Source organism: Anser brachyrhynchus (genome assembly GCF_964034855.1).
Source record: "Anser brachyrhynchus genome assembly, chromosome: 4".
Lineage (NCBI taxonomy): Eukaryota > Metazoa > Chordata > Aves > Anseriformes > Anatidae > Anser > Anser brachyrhynchus.
The window spans coordinates 41,660,533-41,683,406 of record NC_137698.1 but is presented as its reverse complement, the minus strand read 5'-3'; positions in this window follow the sequence as shown (position 1 = coordinate 41,683,406).

The following is a 22,874-nucleotide window of genomic DNA, read 5'->3' as shown; positions in this document are numbered from 1 at the left end:
ATTGGCTGGTGTAGTAGCTCCCTGGCGTGCAAGAGGGAAAGGTGACAGGGAGATACCCCACAACTGGTGGTGGGCCCCCTGCTCTGTCCCTGTTGGGCAGCGGAGGGGGACCCTGAGGGATGGGGAGGGTTAGGAGAGGGTCCCTGTTCGGCATCGTGGGCAAACCCCCTGTCTGCTTCCCTCACGTCTTCAGGTCCCCCTAAGCAGTAGGATTGTAGCATTGGACATTGAAGGGGAGGTCAGTGGGGAGGCACAAGGAGGTTCCCCAAAGAGGTTACCAAGGAAGAGGCAGTCAACTCCACGCATTCAGACTGCCTCTGGCAGGAAAGAAAGAAGGGTGGTTATGGTAGGTGACTCCCTTCTCAGAGGAACAGAGGGCCCCATTTGCAGACCAAGCCTAAGCCGTAGAGAAGTGTACTGCCTACCTGGAGCCTGGGTCAGGGATATAACTAGAAAACTGCCAGAGCTGGTTCACTCCACTGATTACTACCCCTTACTTGTAGTTCAGGCAGGCAGTGATGAAATTGCTCAGAGAAGCCTGTGAACTATGGAGAGATTTCAGGGGTTTAGGACGAATAGTTCGAGGAGCGGGAGCGCAAGTTGTGTTTTGTTCTGTTCCTTCTAGGGAGGTGAAGGACACAGAGTGGGCTAGGAGAACACAGGTAATGAATAACGGGCTGAGAGGCTGGACAGGAACAGGAAGGAACTTTAGGTTCGTTGACCATGGGGCAGTTTACTCAACTCCTGGCCTGTTGTCAATAGATGGAACTCACCTGTCTCAAAGGGGGAAACGAATTGTAGTGCAGGAGCTAGCAGGACTCGTCGAGAGAGCTTTAAACTAGCTATGACTGGGGAAGGGGGTAAAAAAGTGTTCACCAGAGTGCCTAGGGGAACAATGCTGAAGCTGGGGGTGAGGCAGATGTCTCATCTGAAGTGCATCTACACCAATGCACGCAGCATTGGCAATAAACAGGAGGAGCTAGAAGCAATTGTGCGACAGGTTAACTACGACCTAGTTGCAATAACTGAAACGTGGTGGGATCACTCCCATGACTGGAGTACTGTGATGGACAGCCACAAGATCTTCAGAAGGGGTACACAAGGAAGAAAGGGTGATGGTGTGGCTCCTTATATTAAAGAGTGTTTTGATGTTGAAGAGCTTGCAGTTGCAAATGATAAAGTTGAGTGTCTGTGGGTAAGGATCAGGGGTAAGGGTGGGTGACGTCTTGGTGGGGGTCTGTTATAGATGAAGAGATGTATGAGGCTTTCTATGAGCAGCTTGCAAAAGTTACATGATCGACAGCACTTGTTCTCATGGGAGACTTCAACTTCCCTGATATATGCTGGAAGTATAACACTGCGCAGACGAACCAGTCCAGGAGGTTTCTAAAGTGTGTGGAAGATAGCTTCCTGACACAGCTGGTTCAAGAGCCTACCAGGGGAGGTGCCCCACTAGATCTGCTCTTCACTAACAGAGAAGGACTGGTGAGAGATGTGAAAGTTGGGGACTGTCTTGGGCAGAGTGACCAAGAATTTGTAGAGTTTTCTACCCTTGGTGATGTCAGAAGGGTAACTAGCAAAACTGCTCTCTTGAACTTCTGGAGGGCGGACTTTCACCTATTCAGGACACTTGTTGCAGGGGTCCCTTGGGAGTCACTCCTGAAGGGCAAAGGGGTCTAGGAAGCCTGGATTCTCCTCAAGAAGGAAATCTTAACGGCACAGGAGCAGGATGTTCCTGAGTCCCATAAGGCGAGCCAGAGGGGAAGAAGACTGACATGGATGAACTGGGAACTTTTGTTGAGACTCCAGGAGAAAAAGAGAGTCTACGCCTGATGGAAGAAGGGACAGGCTACTTGGGGCAACTACAAGGAAGTTGCTAAGATATGCAGAGAGGAAGTTAGAAAGGCAAAAGCCCAGCTTGAACTCAGATTGGCCACTGCAGTAAAAGAGAACAAGAAATCCTTTTGCAAATATATTAACAGCAAAAGAAGAACCACGGAAAATTTCCATCCTGTAATTGATGCAGCAGGAAATGTGATCACTGAGGATAATAATAAGGCTGAGGTTCTCAACACCCTCTTAACATCTGTCTTTGGTAGTTGGATCAGTTATACTCAGGGTACTTTACACCCTGACGTGGACATCCCCTGTGATTCACGTAGAGAATCACCCCCTATGATCCAAGAAGAGACAGTTAAAGACCTGCTCCTCCATCTGGAATGTCTCAAGTCCATGGAACCAGACGAACTCCACCCTAGGGTGCTGAGGGAGCTGGCAGACGTAATTGCCAAGCCGCTTTCCACCATCTATCAGTGTTCCTGGTTATCTGGAGAGGTCCCAGAGGATTTGGAGGCTTTCCAGTGTGACTCCCGTCTACAAGAAGGGCCGTAAGGAGGACCCAGGGAATGACAGGTCTGTCAGCCTGACCTCGGTTCCAGGGAAAGTTATAGTGCAAATCATCTTGGGTGAGACCACATGGCACTTGTGTGGCATTCAGGCCGAGACAGCATGGGTTCATGAAAGGCAGGTCGTGCTTGTCCAACCTTATCTTCTTCTATAATCGTGTGACCAGACTGGTAGATGAGGGAAAGGCTGTTGATGTAGTCTACTTAGACTTCAGCAAAGCCTTTGACACAGTCTCCCACTCTATTCTCCTGTTGAAACTGGCTGCCTGTGGCCTGGACAGGTATACTGTTCTCTGGGTAAGGAACTGGCTGGAGGGCCGTGCCCAGTGGGTAGTAGTTAATGGAGTTAAGTCCAGCTGGCGTCTCGTTACAAGTAGTGTTCTCCAGGGGTCGGTACTGGGGCCTATCTTGTTGAATATCTGTATTGATGACCTAGATGAGGGGATTGAGTGTACCCTCAGTAAGCTTGCAGACGACACCAAGTTGGGAGGTAGTGTCAATCTGCCTGAGGGTAGGGTGGCCCTTCAGAGGGATCTGGATAGGCTGGACTGCTGGGCTGAGGCAAATGAGATGAGGTTTAACAAGGCCAAGTGCCGGGTCCTGCACTTTGACCACAATAAGCCCATACAACACTACAGGCTTGGGGCAGAGTGGCAGGAAGACTGTGAAGAGGAAAGGGACCCGGGAGCGTTGATCGATGCTCGGCTGCACATGAGCTGGCAGTGTGCTCAGGTGGCCAAGAAGGCCAATGGCATCCTGACCTGTATTAGAAATAGTGTAGCCAGCAGGAGCAGGGAGGTGATTGTCCCCCTGTACTCAGCGTTGGTGAGGCCGCACCTCAAGTACTGTGTTCAGATTTGGGCCCCTCACTGCAAGAAAGACATCGAGGCCCTGGAACATGTCCAGAGAAGGGCAACAAAACTGGTGAGGGGTCTGGAGCACAAGTCTTATGAGGAGCAACTGAGGGAGCTGGGATTGTTTAGTGTGGAGAAGAGGAGGCTCAGGGAGACCTCATTGCACTCTTCAACTTCCTGAAGGAAGTTTGTGATGGGGAGGGGGTTGGCCTCTTCTCTCAGATCACTAATGATAGGACTCGAGGAAATGGCCACAAGTTGTGCCTGGGGAGATTTAGATTAGATACCAGGAAAAACTTTTTCTCTCAAAGAGTGGTCAGGCACTGGAACAGCCTGCCCAGGGAGGTGGTGGAGTCACTGTCCCTCGCGGTGTGGAAACACCTGGACAAGGTGCTGCGAGATATGATTTAGTAGCTTAGTGGGTAGTATTGGCGATAGGATGACGGTTGGACTAGATGATCTTGTAGGTGCTTTCCAACCTTGTGTTTCTGTGATTCTATGTACCTTCCCCACAGTAGCCCTCAGCTCTGGACACAAAACATGTAAGGAGGGACTTTTTCTTGGTTAGAAAAAAAAAAAATCCAGGAATGACAGGTCATTGGATATTTTGACAGTAATGAAGTTATGATTAACTTGGTTTGAGCCAATCCTCCCTTTCTTATGACTTTAATTGAGGAGCTCTTAAAGTTTGAATTATGTTAATAATTAGAGTACACATGGTATGTACTTGTACTGGTACACACGATGTACTGGTACACATGATATGGAATAAACAATACACTTGTCATTACAGTGGTTTGATAGGTGCTGTTTTATCATTTATTAGTGGTATTTACTCAGGCTTTTGGCTCAATTCTCTGTGATGCTTTTGATACTTATTGTCCTACACAGAATTCACATTGGAGAACAAAATGCAGCGTCATTTTCTGAAGTCAAAACATTACTGCCATAGCATACCTGGGTGATTAAAATTGGATGCATATTCTGGTACCCTGTGAGTCAGGATCTGTGCAGATAGAATAAGCTACAGAGTATGGCAGAAAGGATTGGGCAGCATCTACATGAAGTTAGTGTGATTTAATCAGTCTTCATTTGCAAGAAGTTGTCGTTTTTAGCAGATGGCTATGCTTACCAATAGATATGAATTTGTCTATAAGGTGGTATGGATGGTCTTGTTTTGGGAATACAGCTGTTTAGGCCCCTCTGCAATTTTCTAACAAAACACACAGAACTTTACTGTTCTTTCAAGACTTCTCAGTTGGTTGAACTTCTGCCATAAATTAATAACTGCAGGCATCCATGCTTGTACCACAGTCACCATGAATAATTGATAGTGCTTACAAGTTTTGATGATTTAGTATCTGGGCAGGCAAATACGCAGAATGTCATATGTTTTTTAGGCAAAGATTTATTTAAAGACTGAAATTTATCTGGATCTTCAAAATGATAAATTCAGTACAAAAATATTTTAACAAAGCACTGTTTTTCTTCTGTTTATCAAGTGTGCTATCATATTGTAGAAGCATAGTCATTCCAGTAACAGAAAGCACTTGAAGTAAACACTATGATAATAATATCATCTTGTAACAGGATCCCTTGTACACCAGCTCCGGTGTGTAATTAGATATTTGGGGGGTTAAGGTTCAAGTAGTTTGTATAGTTCTCTAGCTGACTTTCCAAAAACCATATCATTTGATGTCCATTACTTTTTCTTAGTGGTTCTCTTATCTGCAAAAATATATGTTCAGATACAAGTGCCCTGCAATTACTCTTCAAGGAAAAGGGATTGCTTCCGTTCAGTAATACAGTAGTCACCAACTCTTTGGAGTCTACCAAAACTACTGTGATTAATCTTGGTCATTTCCATTTGCAATTTAAACAATAACTTGACCTGTTATGCAGTGCTGACTATTCACTAACACTCAATAACAATGATGTTACTTTGGTGAACAGAAGTATTGTTTAGTGGTGTTAGGATTTGCGTAAGCAACATTTCCTACCACTTCTTTATGCATAGTCTGTGCCAGACCCAAGTGCAGTGGCTCATTTCTTCTATGGCAATAGTCTCCCTGTTTTTTGTTGTTGCTGTATTTTTAAATGTGCCTCGCACATAATTGTTTCTGGAGATGAATGAAAGTATTTTTCTGGCACAGAAATTTGTCCAATTTGTCCCACAGGTTTCATGAGATGAAGTGGATTTTCATTTTCCACTCTTTTTTTTTTTTTTTCCCCAGAGTTGGCTGTGGTTATAGAAGCAGTAGTCTTAAGACATTATTGAAAGTATCACATTGCAAAAATATGTTGGTTGAAGTCCAGACGTTACTTGTACACTTATGCTTCAGTTCTTTTTCTGATGTAAAAAGCTAATAATATTAACTTTAAAATAGAAAGTTTCCTGGTTAGGCAAACGGTATTATAGTTTTGGAAGAAAGAAATTACTGTTTTCTCTCACTGTTTCTACTTGGAAAATTGTTATGGCAATCAGTATTTTGCATATCTACCAGCTTTGTGAATATCAAGATGTTTCAACGTTATGTTTATTTACTTCACAATAAAAGGAAGCTTGAAAAATGTCTTCCTAATGCAATCTAGTTTCACTTATTTCATTTGTTTATTTATGCTACATTCATAGGTTGTTTTTTTTTTAAAAAAAAAAACAAAACTCTACTGCTTTCTAAAGTGAAAAAAAATAATGGTGGAAAGGAGAGCTTTGTGTTTTCATGTCTAATTTGTCAGAGAGCCAGAAAAAAAAAAAAAAAGAAAAGAAAAGAAAGAAAGAAAAAAAGTCTGTTTCCTTAATCAGGATAGTGCTTACTTTGGCTGGGACCAAAGAGTTGTGGTGAACGAGGTTAAATCCAGTTGGAGACTGGTCACAAGTGATATCCCCCAGGGCTCAGTACGGTGGGCAGTTCTCTTCAATATCTTTATCAATGATCTGAGTAAGGGGATTGAGTGTACCCTCAGTAAATTTGCAGACGACACCAAGTTAGGTGTGAGTGTTGATCTGCTCAAGGGCAGGAAGGCTCTGCAGGAGGATCTGGATAGGCTGGACCGATGGGCTGAGGCCAACTGTATGAGGTTCAACAAGGCTAAGTGCCAAGTCCTGCACTTTGGGCACAACAATCCCATGCAACACTACAGGCTGGGGGAAAAGTGGCTGAAAAGCTGCCTGGTGGAAAGAGACTGGGATATTGGTCAATAGCTGGCTGAATATGAGCCAGCAGTGTGCTCAGGTGGCCAAGAAAGCCAACAGCATCCATGCTTGTATCAGAAATATTGTGGCCAGCAGGACTAGGGAGTGATCATCTCCCTATACTCAGCACTAGTGAGGCCACGGCTTGAATACTGTGTTCAGTTTTGGGCCCCTCACTACAAGAAGGACATCGAGGCGCTGAAGTGTGTCCAGAGAAGGTCAACGAAGGTAGTAAAGGGTCTAGAGAACAAGTCTTATGAGGAGTGGTTGAGGGAACTGGGGTTACTTAGCCTGGAGAAAAGAAGGCTTAGGGGAAACATTAATACTCTCTACAACTACCTCAAAGGAGGTTGTAGCAGGGTAGTGGGTCAGTCTCTTCTCCCAAGCAACAAGTGAAAGGACAAGAAGAAATGGCCCCTCAAGTTTCTCCAAGGAAGGTTTAGGTTGGATATTATGAAAAATTTCTTCACTGAAAGGGTTGTAAGGCATTGGAACAGGCTGCCCAGGGAAGTAGTTGAGTCAGCATCCATGAAGGTATTCAGAAAATGTCTAGTAGTGGTGCTTAGGGACATGGTTTAGTGGTAGATTTGGCAGTGCTAGGTTAACAGTTGGACTTGATGATTTTAGCAGTCTTTTCCAACCTAAATTATTCTATGATTCTATGATTAAAACAGATTTTGAAAGCAAATAAAGGAAAGCTGAAAAAACGTGTTCTTGTCACTACGTAGCCCAAGTTCACTTTAAAAAAATACTTTCTAGCACAAGGAAAGTGCAGAAAAACTGTGTTGATGTTCTAATTAAAGCCTTGTCACTTATCTAAGAAAAGGCATCTTTTACTTGAAATATGATTTCATGACCCAAAGCTACATCCAGGTTAAAAGCCATCTAAATTAACAGAATAGACATTTTGCTTCTGTTTACAGGCTTGGTGCTTAGCTGAAGTAATTGATGAGAGATCAACGTTAATAAGCAATTTTTTGACAGGAAACTGTACAACAAACTATTGAGTGCAAGTCATGTTCTGGTTTATAGGAAAACACTGTAGAGTAAGAATTATTTTTAAAAGTTATGTTAAAAAAAAAAAGCACAACAACAACAAAGAATTTTAAACCGAATAATATAAAAGTGTTCCCTCTCCATGTCTCAGTTCTCATGAATTGTTTTAATAATGTTTTTAGGAATCAGTAGCTATCTCTAGAATAAACTAACAAACAACACACACAACTAACAGGGAAAAAAGTATTGGCTTTTACTGCCTTTTTACAAAGATTTTTCCAAGGAACTTCAAGGTTGAATATGTGAATATCAGCCATGATTAGACTGTGGACATATATTTAGAGATGAACTCGCTAGGACGAGGTGCTGAGATATGATGTTGATTGGCACTCTATATATGTCACAGGTGAATAAGCAGGAAGAGAGATTAGGTAGGATTGGGGATTATCTGCAATAACAAAGAAATCTGACAGTCTTGTCACACAGCTATTGCTCTCAAATGTTTTTCCTCAGAAACCTTGGAGAGACAATGTGTTTAACAGCCATGGTACCTCATAATCATCCACTTTCCATAATACCTTCAACGGAAATATTAGAGACTTGGTACCAAACAAAAAAAAAAAAAAGAATTTTATAATGAATATAAACTATATATGCTAATGCAGAGCTGTAAAAATACAATACTCAAAATGGAAAGAATGAGTTCAGAGAAAATGTTTTTGGATGTAAATTTACTTTGTGAATATTAAAAAGTAAAGAGCTCACTTATGTTTAGAGACTGAACAAAGGATCTCAGTTTCAGCAGATCAAAACTAATCAGATCACTGAGGCAGTGTGAGAATTGCATGCTGAGTTGAACTGGCTGTTCAAGCAAGCAGCTGTATGCAGTGTAGTATAAGAGCTATGTGCTTTAGGAGAAGGCTTCCCAACAGTATGTAAAGTAAGTTGAGTACCTTCTTTGAATAGAAGACTCTGTGTATGCATTCCAGGGAGATGGAAAGGAATTAGCTCAGTTGCTGACAATGAATAGACTGTACAACTGGTATGGGCATCTAGAACAGATAGTGGGGTCGTGTTTTGGTATTGAGAGTGGAAAATAACCATTATTTGGTCATAAATTGATATCATACCACTCAAATATTTGTGTTTCAATGTTTGACAAAGTACATAAGGCTCCTATATGTGAATCAAGAATAATGTGAATAAGTTGAATCAAGAGCATTTAGTAGAAAATCGTCTGATATACTATTTTTTATTAATGTATGATAACTCTTATTATGTCAGTGACAATTATTCTTTTGTATGGGTGATGGTTTTGAATAAGTATATGTCATGTAATAAACTGTTTCTGAATCTTGTTCTCATGAGGTAATTTTGCTGTCTTCATTTCATTGGTTACCAAAACGATTATATGATATATTCTATGGGTCAGGTGTGGTTTAGTCAGAAGGAAACACATGCAGGTGTTTTTAAGGCAAACACAATAGCTACAAGCTCCCTGCATTCCTACCCAGTCAGGATATGATGCTCCAGAGATCACTGGTATCCCACTACCTATGTCCATTCAGAAATAACTTAGCAGAGAGATAAGAGGACTGAGTTTTCTATTATCCTGTTGAAATATATATAATGAAATGTAAAGCAGTAGACCCTGAAAAAAAAAAAAAAAGAGAGAGATGTAAAGCAGTGGATACTGAGACTGGGCAAAAACTTCTGCTGTCATCTGAATTACCAGTTACACTCAAAGCTTTTAAGACTTTAAGTACCCAAAAGAGATCTTCCCTGCAAATAGGTGTCAAATGATGCTTAAGATACTGGGGCAGCTTTGAGATTATCCCTCAGATGTGGTTTTTTTTTTTGTTTTTTTTTTTGTTTTTTTCCTCAGTCAGGGTGAATTTGCCCATAGAAACTAAGTAAAGGCTTAACATTAAGTGTCAACATGAATAATAGTAATCATTTTCACAGGCATCCGTTCCATGTCAAACACATTTGTTAGCTATGTCTCGGTAATATTTGCAACATAGATCTCTCACAAAGTTCAAATTTGTTCTTATGCCATTTTTCGGTGTCATCCATGCACAAAACTCATTCTAGTATTCTTCATCAGCTCATTCTCTACTCTTCTCTGGACCTCTCTGTGGCTTATTTCCCAATGCTCTCTATATTTTCTGTGCCAGTATCCAGCAGAGTTGTGTCCATAATATTCACCAAAGTAAAACCAATATCAGATGCATGAATGTAAGCTTTTCCCCATCTGAACTATGTTATGTGCAGAACATTGTATTTAAAATATATTCATGTTATATTGAAAATATTTTTATTCAATCATTCTTTTCTTAATTACTGCCTGAAAAATGAAGAGAAGAATATCAAATAAAATATAGCTAGAGATGCATGTGTGTGTTCCAATTACAATCTGTCAGGATCTAACTTCCTGCTTATTATTAGCCAATATGGGGAAAATGAGCATGGATTTGCTCCAATGAAACAGTGCTGAAAGATATAATATTCTATTTAATACTTTTTCAAGATCTGCACATATAGGCATTTCCTACAGAATAGAAGGGAAGAATTTTATCTCTGTAACTCTGGACAGGAATATGGCATTGAGGAAAGCTGGGGGGGCAATAGAATTTAAATGTCATGGGGGATTTCAGAACTTCAGTTCAAGAACAACTATTTTAAAAATCCTGAAATTCTGCGTTAAAACTACCTTGGAAGGAGACAGACTCAGTAGAGCTCCAAGACTAAGTAGAGGTTTTTTGCTCCTTTTTGCTCCTGAGTAGAGTTTGCAACTCTACGTTTATAAAATTTTCTAAAGAATTATCAGATTAAAATTGTTTTGGGTAATACAGTTCTTCAAATGTTAAAACCCATCTTTTGCCTACGGCAATCCAAGTTGCGATGCAAAAGGAACTGGGGAAGTTACTGTATTTTTACAAAGATATAGCACTTGGAAAGAGTAATTAGCTGAGAGAGATATTTCTAGAAGTGTGTGCATGTACCCTTCAAGATAAGCACTTCCTCCTTTAGGATTTAAAAAAAAAAAAGAAGGAAAAGAAAAAAATATCCTGTTACAGAGGTAAACTCTGCTTCTCTCAGAAAGCTCTTTACAAAACCTACTAACTTTTCTCTCCTAGTCAGAGAGCTTTAAATCTATTCCTTTAACTGAACAAAATCCTACCAAAAAAAAAAAAAGCCTCTTTCTTGGTGTTCAAAATAGTGTTTGCCAAGACAAAATGTCATAAATGAGTATTGTCTTAGAAGCTCTGAATATGATTTAGCTGTCTTCTCTTTAGCCTGTATTTTTCTCTAATGGAATTTCATATTATGGTGGGTTAACTAGGATGGATCACACTTGACAATGTTCATCCTCCCAATTTTGCTTGGCCATGAAATTCAGTTTGTTATGTGAAAGGAATTTTCTATCATGAAATTATTACACTATTATGTCATTTTGAGTAAAATCATAAACTACTAACAAAAATGTCAAGGGCTTTGCAGAATAAAGACATATATTTCATTTGCAAAAGCATTAAAAATACAGTGCTTTTAATATTTAATGAACAATAAATATATATATTAACAAGAAAAGAATCTGTCTGTGCTGTTTGGCGTATATACTTGCATTCACTTAACTCTATTCTAAGGAAGGAAGAAATCGTTCTATTTTGGGGAAAAAAATCTAGTATTTTTCACATGCTTGGTTCAATTCAGGTTAATCTTTTTTAGCAAGATATGTTATTTTTCAGACACTGAGAACATTGTTGCTATGTTATAAGCCATGTTCCTTTAGCAATTACATTATGGAATAGTAGGATGTAATTCCTGAAGGTGTTGAAGAAAAGCTTCTCAGTAAGGCATCCAAGTGGGAAAAGAAATTCAATACGATAGCCACCATGCAGTCACGGGTATGACACTGTAGTGTGAACCACTTCTCATCTGTTTCCTTAAGCCTTTAAAGCAGGCAGATCTTCAGTACCCATCTTCAGAGCTAAGTTAATTCCATGTGAAATACGCTAACATCTAGTTCTGAAGTTTTAAATGCAAAGGCATGATGTTTATGGCCCTGGTTTTCAAGACTGCTGCAGGGGCTGCAGACGGCAGTGCTGTGTTTCCCTGGGGGTATTTGCAGTGTCAGAGTGATGCTTTCTGGCTCTGGTGCTCTGTTCCCAGTGGGCTTGTGAAAGGAGAGGTAAGATGCACTTGTTGCAGTTACAGCAACTTATATCAACACAAAAATGCCTTCTTAAATGATCTCGGATACAGTATTGTGTCCCCTGAGATACTGAAAATACAGCAGTAGCTCTGTACGAATTTATGGATTTTTGAAGAAAAACTTGTAGGCAGAGAAAGGAGGTGAACTGACTTAAAAACTTAATGTTTGGGGTTTTGTATCTTCACTTGCTCAGTTTCTGCATGTAGTGTAACCCTCAGTGGAGGTTAGTGTTCTTGTTAACAGTTCGAATCCCTTTACAGAAAAATAAAAAGTTCCCATCAGTGTTGTTCACCTTCCTTTCTGAGTCTTACTGTTGCTTTACAGGGTCAAGTTGCCCTCATCCTCGTCTCAGTTTAAATTTCTATTTTTCAGCGAGTAGTATTCCATATTTTTCACTGTGTAATGTCATATCATTTTATTTATTTATTTTTTTTTTAGGCCCTTAGGCCTTTCTCTTCTCTGCAGTGTCATCACTGGGGACTGCATTGCTTTTTGGCTGGCACAAATTTCAAATCACGGTCCAGTACCTAGCATTCAGTGCTTGGCATTCTTGGGGACAATGTATCAAACTGGTTTTTGTCATTTACCTAAACATTTCAAATGAAGATTGTCCTTGAAGAAGCATAGCTATTTGCATGAATACACATATTCGTGTCCAGGTGAATGATTTTCTATTCATATCCTAATATTTGTGACAGAAGGCTTGCTTGATCGTCTTGTATGTATTGGTATATTTGGAAATCAGCGAGAGTTTTAGGAGGCAAGGAGAGAAAATATTTCGTCAAAGAACAGCATTTCCTAAATTAACTAAACAAATGCAGGATTTGAAAGCCATAATCAGGGAGGGAGACAGAAAGAACAAGTGACATTCTTCCAGAGGCACAGCAGATCGCTCCTCAGAGTCTGGAGGTGCTTCCCCAGGGCAGTGACTTCAAGGCTGGTCTGCAGGTGACCCCAGCACACCCCAGCCTACTGGCTGGACCCATCTGGCTGAAGACGGGTCGTGAACACCGAAATTCTGCGTGTCCTCACAGCTGGGCCAGAGCTACCTTTATGGAGACATCAGCTGAACAAGGCACATGCAAATACCTAACTGCATTTCTTGCTTCTTCCACTTGTACCTACTGTGACAATATGATCTAAACTGGAAATAGGAAAATCCAGACCATTCTCTTGACAAAGTATGAATTAACAAGGAAGTTGCTTTCCAACAATATCAGTATAAATAGTAACCAATCCTATTTAATGATTTCAGCTACCACAGTTTATGTGTTAAATAATCAAGCCCAGTGTTGTCAATGGCACTCTGGAGCAACTGAAGAAGCTAAGTCTGTTCTAGATATTTCTCAATAGTAGAGGTTGGTGTATGGACAAAGTATGGACAACAATATTCGTAAACCTTGATGCAGTAACTGTAAAATTTTTGTTTTTTATCTCAGATCCTTATTTCAGTAGATGGATAGGTGGCTGGATGAACAGATGGATGGTCATACAGCTTGCACTCTACATGTTAACCTTCAGTTTTACTGCACATTACACAAACGTGAAGATATATCTGTGCAACTCTACCAACACTTCAAGCCAGCTGTGAGTCAGCACCAATCCAGAAGCCATGTAACTGTGACAATGTATACTTGATTCACAGTAAATATACTCTGCATTTGCTAGACAAAGGAAAGGAAAACTTATTGTTTTTTTTTTTTTTTTAATAGAGAATATACCCCGATTTTTCTCTTCAGGGAAAACATTGTCATACAGGAGAAAAACAAAAACAAAAACACGACTGATTATTTTTTGTTAGTCACATTATAAAAGCAGCTCCTAACAGTGACTCTCTTGCTTTTTTCATTAAAGGAAGACAAATATAAGTATGAACAGTGCCATGCTGGGACTCAGCAGCACCGTTCTGGAAAACACACAAGACCTATTTTAATCTCCGTTATTCTAGTGTCATTTAGTTCATTTAATCAAATAGTAGAAGTCTGGATACATATCATGATGCATAGCTATTATATTTGGCAAAACACTACTACAGCCTGTTCTGAATGTTTTAAGCAGTTAAGCACACAAAGGGTATATGAAAGAGCATATACTGAAGTGGGTACATAAATTAGATTTTAAAAAAATGTCGCTCTACAGATTTTGGAATGCTTGTTACATTTCTTATTTCTCTATTAAAGGCTTTCTGTGCCAGCTTTGTACTCATTTTTAGATTAAAGTACTCCAGTGATTGGATCCTCTCCATGAAAAGATAAATACACATAATGTTCACATATGAAGATATATATATATATATGTATATATAAAAATATATTTTGGTAAGATAATTTTTTGCTTAGTAATCTGCCACCAAATACTAATCAATTAGAATGTAGTTTTCTGAAATGTTTCTGGTGATAAGTTGCTTTCTTATGCAAAGTCCACAATGTAGTCCAATGCAAGTTTCTCTACATTGATGTAAAGCTACAGAAATTGTTGCTAATCATTTTGTTTCAGATATTTTAGAAGTACAATATGTTTTAAATATTTTTGAAATGTATATAATTTGTATACCACAATTATAAGTTGTTTTTTTTTTCCCTGATGAATATAGAAGAATAAAGTTAATGTATAACCGTAACGAGCTCCTATGTTGTACACAAACACTGTAGGCTCCAGCACTCATCTTTCCAGGCACATTCGTGGAAGTATGATAGCCATGGATCTGGTTTATGTTTAGCAAAACACACTAAGATATCTAGCCTTTTCTGCGATGTGTATGATTTGTATTTCATATTTCATAAAGAACAGGAAAATGTTCTGTTGCTGAGCAGAGGCTCATGATACATTACATTTCAAATGTGATGAAAAAGGGTGATCAAAAGATAAGGTTTATTGTAATATACCAGTGTTATTTATGAATACTAAACCTCTCATCTACGATTGTTTTTGTTGTTTTGTTGTTGTTGTTTTTCCCAAGTATCTAATCTGGAAGATAAGGGATGGGCTGATGCTTGAAAGCTAGTAGAGATACTAGCTTGCCGAGCTAGCTAGTAGAGATACTAGCTCGCCACTTATCGAGGCGACCGGCTCCGGGGCAGACGCGTGCTGCAGCGGAGCGCGGGATCGGGACAGGCAGGGCTATTTTTCGGGCATCGAGCCTACGTGAGGGAGCCGCCAGGCACCGGCAGCCCTCGTGAGGGAGGCTGACGAGGCGTAGGCGGAGCCAGCAGCGTCAGCGACAGCTCCTCCCCCCGGCCTCCCCCCGGCCGTTCAAAGGCAGCCCTTAGGGAGCGCGAGCGACCAGGAGCGCGGCTAACAGGGCCGGCAAACAGGGAGTGACGCGGCAGTTAGCGAGGCAGTGAGCGCGGGCAGGGCGGGCAGGAAGGGCGGAGCGCTCACACCCGCCCATAGGGACAACTCCTCCAACGGCACTCTCCCGTCAGCTGGGCTGCGATGGTCTCCACCAGGCACGGTGCTTTCTCTAGGAAGTCAGTACACACCCAGACCGACTGCCCGCCCAAACATGCGGCAGTTCAGGTCTCCGGATGCGGGGAGTGTCTGAGCCTCTTGCTGCCATCGGCGGGGGGCAGAGAGACTGCTTGCGTGAGGTGCGAGCAGGTGGACGACCTGGTCCGCATGGTGGCGGAGCTCGAGGAGGAGGTGCAGAGGTTGAGGGATATCAGGGAGTGCGAGCGGGAGATAGACTGGTGGAGCGACTCCCTGCAGGACCGGAGGGAGAGGGACCAGGGTGAGACGCTCCAAAGGGGGGTGGACCCCCTGCCCTGTCGCCATCGGGCAGAGGGAGGGGACCTGCGAGTTGAGGAGGAATGGAGACAGGTCCCTGCTCGACCTCGCAGGAGATGCCCTCCCCTTCCGGTGCCACCTTCCCAGGTGCCCTTGAACAATAGGTTTGAGGCCCTGGAGCTGGAGAGACCGGTGGGTGAGGATGAGGTAGGAAGCCTACCCAGGAGGATGCCTGAGGTGAGGAAGTTGACTCCACGCCTCAGGACTGCCTCCACCAAGAAAGAAAGAAGGGTGATTGTTGTGGGCGACTCCCTCCTCAGGGGAACGGAGGGCCCTATTTGTCGGCCTGACCCCACACATAGGGAAGTCTGCTGCCTCCCTGGGGCCAGGGTCAGAGACATTACCAGGAAGCTTCCAAACCTGGTTTGCCCCTCTGACTATTACCCGCTTTTGATAGTCCAGGCTGGCAGCGACGATGTTGAAAAGAGAAGCCTCAAGGCTATCAAACAGGACTATAGGGGGCTGGGACGATTGGTGGAGGGAGCGGGAGTGCAGGTGGTGTTTTCGTCCATCCCTACGGGGGAAGGGAGAGGCACGGAGAGGACATGGAAAGCTCGCGTGGTTAATAGGTGGCTCAGAGGCTGGTGCCAGCACAGAAATTTTGGGTTTTTTCACCATGGGGAGCTTTACTCGGCACCCGGCCTGATGGCCCCAGACGGGTCCCTATCTCCAAGGGGAAAACGGATCCTAGGCCAGGAGCTGGCGGGGCTCATAGAGAGCGCTTTAAACTAGGTAAGAAGGGGGACGGGGCTCAAACAAGGCTTGTTGGAGCTGTGCCGGGGGAAACAATGGCTAGGCCGGGGAAGAAGGCGATGGCCCAGCTGAAGCGCATCTACACTAATGCACGCAGCATGGGTAACAAACAGGAGGAGCTGGAAGCCATCGTGCAGCAGGCAGGCTACGACTTGGTTGCCATCACGGAGACGTGGTGGGACCGCTCCCACGACTGGAGTGCTGCAAAGCCTGGCTATCGGCTCTTCAGGAGGGACAGGCAGCACAGAGGGGGTGGTGGCGTGGCTCTCTACATTAGAGAATCTTTTGATGTTGATGTTGTGGAACTCCAGGCTGGGAATGATAAGGTTGAATCCCTGTGGATTAGGATCCGCGGGAAGGCCGGCAAGGCTAGCTTCCTGGTCGGGGTCTGTTATAGACCACCGAACCAGGATGAGGAGACGGATGAGGAGTTTTATAGGCAACTGACAGAAGTTGCAAAATCGTCGGCGCTTGTCCTCGTGGGGGACTTCAACTTCCCGGACATATCCTGGAAACACAACACGGCACAGAGAAAGCAGTCTAGGAGGTTTCTGGAGAGCGTGGGAGATAGCTTCCTGACGCAGCTGGTCAGTGAACCTACCAGGGGTGGTGCCCCGCTAGACCTTCTCTTCACAAACAGAGAAGGACTGGTGGGAGATGTGGTGGTCGGAAACTGTCTTGGGCAGAGTGACCACGAAATGGTAGAGTTCTCTATTCTTGGCGAGGCCAGGAAGGGGACCAGTAAAACTGCTGCATTGGACTTCCGGAGGGCTGACTTTGAGCTGCTCAGAACGCTGGTTGGCCGAGTCCCTTGGGAGGCGGTTCTGAAGGGCAGAGGAGTCCAGGAAGGCTGGGCGCTCCTCAGGAAGGAAATCGTGATGGCACAGGAGCGGTCCATCCCCACGTGTCCAAAGACGAGCCGGCGTGGAAGAAGACCGGCCTGGCTCAACAGAGAGTTGCGGCTTGTGCTTAGCAGAAGAAAGAGGGTTTATAATCTTTGGAGAAAAGGGCGGGCCACTGAGGAGGACTACAAGGATGTAGCGAGGCTGTGCAGGGAGAAAATTAGAAAGGCCAAAGCTCATCTGGAGCTCAACCTGGCTACTGCCGTTAAAGACAACAAAAAATCCTTTTACAAATATATCAACGCGAAACGGAGGACTAAGGAGAATCTCCATCCTTTACTGGATGCGAGGGGAAACCTAGTTACTAAGGATGAGGAAAAGGCTGAGGTGCTTAATGCCGCCTTTGCCTCAGTCTTTAGCGGCAATACCGGTTGTTCTCTGGATACCCAGTGCCCTGAGCTGGTGGAAGGGGATGGGGAGCAGGATGTGGCCTTCGCTATCCATGAGGAAATGGTTGGCGACCTGCTACGGAGCTTGGATGTGCGCAAGTCGATGGGGCCGGATGGGATGCACCCGAGGGTACTGAAAGAACTGGCGGAGGAGCTGGCCGAGGCACTTTCCATCATTTATCGGCAGTCCTGGCTATCGGGGGAGGTCCCAGTTGACTGGCGGCTAGCCAATGTGACGCCCATCTATAAGAAGGGCCGCAGGGCAGACCCGGGGAGCTATAGGCCTGTCAGTTTGACCTCAGTGCCAGGAAAGCTCATGGAGCAGATTATCTTGAGGGTCATCACGCGGCACTTGCAGGGCAAGCAGGCGATCAGGCCCAGTCAGCATGGGTTTATGAAAGGCAGGTCCTGCTTGACGAACCTGATCTCCTTCTACGACCAAGTGACGCGCTTGGTGGATGAGGGAAAGGCTGTGGATGTGGTTTACCTTGACCTCAGTAAGGCTTTTGACACCGTTCCCCACAACATTCTCCTCAAGAAACTGGCTGCTCGGGGCTTGGACTGGCGTACGCTTCGCTGGGTTAGAAACTGGCTGGATGGCCGGGCCCAGAGAGTTGTGGTGAATGGAGTCAAATCTGGTTGGAGGCCAGTCACTAGTGGTGTCCGCCAGGGCTCGGTACTGGGGCCGGTCCTCTTTAATATCTTTATCGATGATCTGGATGAGGGCGTCCAGTGCACCCTCAGTAAGTTTGCAGATGACACCAAGCTAAGTGCGTGTGTCGATCTGCTCGAGGGCAGGAAGGCTCTGCAGGAGGATCTGGATAGGCTGGAGCGATGGGCTGAGGTCAACTGTATGAAGTTCAACAAGGCCAAGTGCCGGGTCCTGCACCTGGGGCGCAACAACCCCAAGCAGAGCTACAGGCTGGGAGATGAGTGGCTGGAAAGCTGCCTGGCCGAGAGGGACCTGGGAGTATTGGTTGATAGTCGGCTGAATATGAGCCAGCAGTGTGCCCAGGTGGCCAAGAAGGCCAACGGCATCCTGGCCTGCATAAGAAGCAGTGTGGCCAGCAGGTCTAGGGAAGTGATTGTGCCCCTGTACTCGGCTCTGGTGAGGCCGCACCTCGAGTACTGTGTTCAGTTTTGGGCCCCTCGCTACAGGAAGGACATGGACGTGCTCGAGCGAGTCCAGAGAAGGGCGACCAAGCTGGTGAGGGGTCTGGAGAACAAGCCTTACGAGGAGCGGCTGAGGGAGCTGGGCTTGTTCAGCCTGGAGAAGAGGAGGCTCAGGGGCGACCTTATCGCTCTCTACAGTTACCTTAAAGGAGGCTGTAGAGAGGTGGGGGTTGGTCTGTTCTCCTACGTGCCTGGTGACAGGACGAGGGGGAATGGGCGAAAGTTGCGACAGGGGAGTTTTAGGTTGGATGTTAGGAAGTACTTCTTTACCGAAAGGGTTATTAAGCATTGGAACGGGCTGCCCAGGGAGGTGGTGGAGTCACCATCCCTGGAGGTCTTTAAAAGACGTTTAGATGTAGAGCTTAGCGATATGGTTTAGTGGAGTACTTAGTGTTAGGTCGGAGGTTGGACTCGATGATCTTGAGGTCTCTTCCAACCTAGAAATCTGTGATACTGTGATACTGTGAATTCATTAGAGAGCAGAAGTGGGGGACAGCCCTGCTCTTGTGAGAGAGCCTGAGGAACCCCTAACAGTGCCGAAGGGCAGCAAAAGTACGATTGATACCAAGATCATGTAAAATCCTTTTTTCTCTCTTTCTCTTCCCCCATTTCTTTTTTATGTATTTACTTATTTATTTATTTTGAGGGGATGCATGAATGAGAACCCTTTATTGTAAATACCGTGCATCTGAAAAGGTGAGCCTTCAGGCAGACGTACTGGCAAGCTTTGGCTCAGCCCCAGAACTACATCATCATTGGCATAAGCACGACTGGTTGGGCAGAGGGCTGTGACTGGAGTGCTGCGAGGGACGGTTCTAGGCTCATCAGGAGGGATAGGCAGGGCAGGTGAGGCAGGGGGCTGGCGCAATGACACGGTTGAGAGCCTCTGAGTGAGGATTAAGGGACAAACCAATAATGCGGATGTTGTTGTGGGAGTTGGAGACGGCCTCCCATCCCGAGTGACTACACGGATGGGTGGTTCAACAAGGAATTAGGCAATGTCTCCAGCTCAGCTGCCCTTGTCCCTAAGTGGGTGGGTGACTTTGGGTTGCCAGATGTTAGCAGGGAATGACAAGAAGCAGACACAAACAGGTCCAGGAAATTCCTAAAGCACCTCGATGATAACTTCTTGATCCAGGTACTAAGGGAGCTGACTCGGAAAGGTGCCCTTCTAGATTGCTGCTTGTAAACCGAGAATGTCTCCTGCGTGAAGTGGCGAATGGCAGCCATCTTGGCTACGGTGGCCACAAAGACGTCGAGCTGAAAATCTTTGGTGATAGGAAGAAAACTGCCAGTAAAACTTCCACCAGTGGCTGTGCCACTGCCGCAGACTCACCACCGGGTGCCGCCTCAGCACAGGTTGGTGGAGCCAGAGTGCTCTGGGGGGGTGGTGGTGGGATTTGTGTCCCCTCATCTTTGGGGAGCACCACGTTGTCCTCTGAGGGGAGTGGCGGCTGCCCCCTGCTCCTGGTCAGGTTCCAGGGAGCAGGGAGCAGCTGCCCCGGGAGCGGAGGATTCAGGAGAAGCGGTGGTGGGGGACCGGGGTGGGTGGGGGCCTGCAGCAGGCAGGAGCCTGTGGGGTGCAGGGGCTCCCTGTGCGGCATGGCCCCCAGGCCTCAGCTCCAGCGGCTGTGGGGCACCAGTGTCCCCATCACCATGGGCTGACCCCAGACACAGATGGGGGGACACGGAGGAGCAGCGGGTAGGGGCAGCACCGCAGGTGGGAGCAGCACCACACGAACTGTGAGCCCGGCACCCCAGACCAGGCATTGGCCTTAGGCAGCGGGTGGAGGATGGTGGGGATGTGAGCGGGCTGGTATGGGATCAGCATCGCTCCAGGGATGGGGGCAGCAAGCAGGCCCTGGAGACAGGGGTGGGGGTAGTTTGGGGTACTTTCAGGTTAGTAGGGTTTCCTTGGTTTTCCACCTCCTCTCTTTTGCAGGGGTGCCAATGCTGCTCCCGTCTGTGGTGGAAGCGGGCCCTGTGGTACCGCCACTGGTACCATGGAGCTGTGATGGGGAGCCAATGGGCCGGCTGTCTGTAGGGGTCCCCAGGAGGTGCCTGTCTGGGGTGTTCGCGGTGGGTTGGGGGATGCTGGGGCTGGGGCTGCTGGTACTGGAGTTGCCAATACCAGCATGGGCTGGGGAAGCTGGGGCTGGGCGTGCTGGCACCAAGTTGGGGATGCTGCTACCAGTCCTGGACAGAGATGCCGGTAGTGGTGCTGGGACCTTGTGGAGATACCAATAGTGGAGCTGGGGGCAATCAGGGTGCTGGAGGTGGTACTGGAAGCGGGACAGTGATGTTGGTACTCGGGTGGTGATGCTCTTACTGGGGCCATGTTGCTGGTACTAGGACAGATTTGGTGGGGCATCTCCACTGGTACTGGGATGCTGATGCTTGTACTGGGACAGCAGTGCACGTAGTGGGACAGCTGTGCTTGGAACTGGGACGGTGATTGTGCACCTCAAAGACTGGTCAGCCCCTAGGAAGTAATGGCTGCATTCAGAGGCGGGGAAGAAGAAAAAACAGGTTCAACAAAAAGAGCAAAGATCAGCCACGCTTCTCACGGCATCTGCCTTTGCAAAGGCAAGTGCCCTTCAAAGCCCACAGACATCGTGTCAGCTCCTTCAACTGGCTGCCAGCCTGCGACTTGCCACCCGCAGAGCATGAATGCCATCACCTTGGCAATTCAGGAAATCATTAGGTAACATTCCCTAGTCTCAAAGACAGATTCTGTAGCCGGATAAATCACCATTGGAAATCGGGTAAAACAAGAGTTTTACTTGAAAGCCTATGAGCAAGAAGTGTAAGCTGAAATGCAGAATTTCTTCAGAACTTTGCTGTGACACTGTGCCAAGCCGTGAGGTCACAACACCTCTCCGTGATGCTGCGAGGGCCATGAGGTCCCAACGCTGCTCCGTGACACCGTGAGGGCTGCAAGGTCACAATAGCTCTCGGTGATGCAGTGCTGGGCTGTGAGGTCCTGACACCCCATTGTGACGCTGGGTCAGGCCACAGGCACTGCTCCGCACCGGTCCTGACAGCAGCACTAGCTGCAGCTGCAGCGGCGGTGGTGGAAGCATGGTGCGAGTGTGGGGAGCCACGGCCCCTGCCTGCGTCCTCTTCCTCCTCCTGGTGGCCCTGTGTGCCCGGGGTGCCCAGGCTGCGCCATGGCGACCACCGGGAGCAGGTGGGTGGGCAGGGCCGGGGCCAACACCAAACCCTGGGCGGCATGGTGCTGCGCGGCACGCATATGGATGGAGGGGACGGGGACGGGATAGCAGCAGGGCCGGGCGGGCACCGCGGGCAGGGGGCAGGCAGGAGGCAGAAGCCCCGCAGGGTGGCACGGTGGGGCCGTGGCTGCTGCGGGGTTGTTTCCTGCCGGGGGGGCCGTGAGTGGCGCTGGGGCCGAGAAGCCTGGGTCTGAGCCCCTGTGGGGCTGAGGCCGCTGGCCCCTCTTGGGAAACTTCCACCTGCATCTTTGTCCCGTGACATTGCCTCAGCCCCCTCAGTCACTGCAGGGTGCTGGGGAAGAGGGAGAGCACAGCATGCCATGGCAACTTCTCTCATCTCTGCTTGATTTTAGATGATGATGGTGTTGCTTCTCCATATCCAGCTTCTCAGCTGGATCATGGTTTGGAGCCTCAGGAGGATCCCCGAGGTACGTTGCGAGTGTGCTTCCTTGAAGGAAGATGGCTAATGGGCTGTAATAGTTTATTCAGGGTCTTCCAAGTGCGTTTGTGCCTTGAGGGGGCTTGCACAAATGAGCCCTGAATATTTCTTCACTTGGAGAGATGCCACCCCTGCCCCTCTCCACAGAGAGGGAAGAACCCAGGCTTTTCTTCCTATTTGGGCCATGTCATTACCTGAGCCCCAGCCAGTGCCTCCCGGTCACTGAGGAAGAGGCAGGCCCCAAGAGGCAATGGAAGCTCCCCTTACCTGTGTCTGATCCCACTTGTGCCCACAGGCAGTACTGGTCAAGTGCCTCCATGGAATCCTGCTCCTGAGCCTGCCAGTATGGGTCCCACAGGTGGTAAGTTGTCCGTGTTCATTTCCTTGCTGTTTGTTAACGGTCTGTTGAGCTAGCTCAGCAAGGGTTCAGCTGCTCACTGGCCAGGGGGCTTCTCCATGACAAACATGGATGATCATTTTTCCCGGGGTCTGCACGCTCCCCCTGCAGTGGGGTCTTCCTTTGTGTCCAGCA